Raw genomic sequence first — 2,174 nt, forward strand, 5'->3', positions numbered from 1 at the left:
AGATGTGGTTGTATGGTAGATGGTGAATTGTAAATAGGCACATAATATAGAAGCAACTAAGAAACGCGGTCTGCTTTGTGAAATAGTTAGTCTTTTCAGCATCTCCAACAAACTGTGACAACACCGAATGGTTTGACCGAAAATTATGAGAGGTGTTACTGACTAACTTGGTGCTGTATTTACATGTTAGAATGATTAATTCATTAAAGCAGCAATGGGTGTTACACAGAAAATACACTTTCTGAATTATTGAACGCTATTTGTACATCCACTTTTGCAGTTCTTGAGCACACATAAATTCTGTTCCTATCATATGGTGATTATTGATTATATTGACTATGTATGAAGGATAAGACGACAACATTTACAACAAGCAACCATAATTTTTTTTAAATCCTGGGGTGGAAATGTACCGATGTCACATATCTGACTGGACGCTGTTGTATCTCACCCTAAATATTTGAGAAACAGTAACTACTTCATACATATTTTGGCTTTGCAGTCATTCATAGCAGCTATGGAACATGTAATACGGGAGGGGAAGGGGAAGTAACCATAGGCATGACACCTTCACTGTGTTCTTCCTTCTTTTCTTGTCATCTCAGCCTAGGACTGTCAGTTTTGTTTTCAGAATAAAAATACCTGTTATAAAATGTAAACGATTTAGCAGAGTTGCACATAATGCTGCTTCAAAAGTAGCTTCAAAAGAACCAGAGAAGGGAGGAAGAACTGTATTGGTTAAAAAAGCTTTTTCTTTTTCACTCACCGTTTCTGTGAGTTATGATGAAGAAATTCACATTACATTGATATGACGTCACAGCGGGCATAATATTTAGGACGTTTGTCGAATGTTTCTGTACGTCGCTATCCAAAGCCAATAACTCTTATGATATGAGTCGATGTTTTTTATATATTTTTTATTTATTGACATTTTCTGCCTGTGGGCCATCAAGCTGATGACTTTTGCAAACGTCATACATAGGTCGAGTAGATTAACGTAGGTAACACATTCAGCAGTGGTACACATATTCATCTTAATATTCTAATTAAATTACATGTTACAACGTAGGGCAAGTAGAATAGAATTTTTTTTTCTAATAGGGCTTTTAACTCCTTGTGGCACAGCTCCGTTTCACAAGTCTTCAAGGCATGTGGCATCTTGTTGAATCATATCTGCCCATTACTATGACAATTGTCAGTTATGTATAATTTTGTCCTCTGTCTGAAGTAGTTACCCTTAATTCTACTACCCTAATTATGTGTATCACTGCACTTATTTACTTTGGATTTACAATTCAAAAAATGTAATAAGGTTATACGAATATACTGTTAAACGTTTATGTTGGACAAAGGTTTCATAACATGATCCTCTGGACTTCAGTGCATGCAATATTCAATGGCTCTTACCTGTAACACTAATATTCCATTCAGGTGCAGGTATGCCACACAAACCCACAGTTCTGTATCGTAATTAAGACATAGTTTAAGTGTTCCATATTAAACAATTTTTAGTGTTTGACTTGAGATTATTTTTGCCAGCTGACTTCTCAAATACAAGCTACTGCTGATTTTCTCATATACAGAAGTAATGGGGTACACCCAATGGAGCTTTTTGTCTGGGTGGACACCAAGAAATTTAATGTTATCTTTTTCTGATGATGTAATATCACAAATATGGTTTATTTTAGCCTAATGAGAATCAGGTGTTTTAAATGTTATTAGCTGGTATTTACTGATATTCGTGTTTAGACCCTGGTGTAGAAAATATGTCCCGAGTTCGAGCCTCGGTCTGGCTCACAGTTTTAATCTGCCAGGAAGTTTCATATCAGCGCACACTCCGCTGCAGAGTGAAAATCTCATTCTGGAAACAGCCCCCAGGCTGTGGCTAAGCCCTGTCTCCGCAATATCCTTTCTTTCAGGAGTGCTAGTTCTACAAGGTTCGCAGGAGAGCCTCTGTAAAGTTTGGAACGTAGGAGACGAGGTACTGGCAGAAGTAAAGCTGTGAGGATGGGGCGTGAGTCATGCTTGGGTAGCTCAGATGGTAGAGCACTTGCCCACGAAAGGCAGAGGTCCCAAGTTCGAGTCTCGGTCCGGCACACAGTTATAATCTGCCAGGAAGTTTCATATCAGCGCACACTCCGCTGCAGAGTGAAAATCTCATTCTGGACAAGTAT

This window comes from Schistocerca serialis, chromosome 7, assembly GCF_023864345.2.
Source record: "Schistocerca serialis cubense isolate TAMUIC-IGC-003099 chromosome 7, iqSchSeri2.2, whole genome shotgun sequence".
Taxonomy (NCBI): domain Eukaryota; kingdom Metazoa; phylum Arthropoda; class Insecta; order Orthoptera; family Acrididae; genus Schistocerca; species Schistocerca serialis.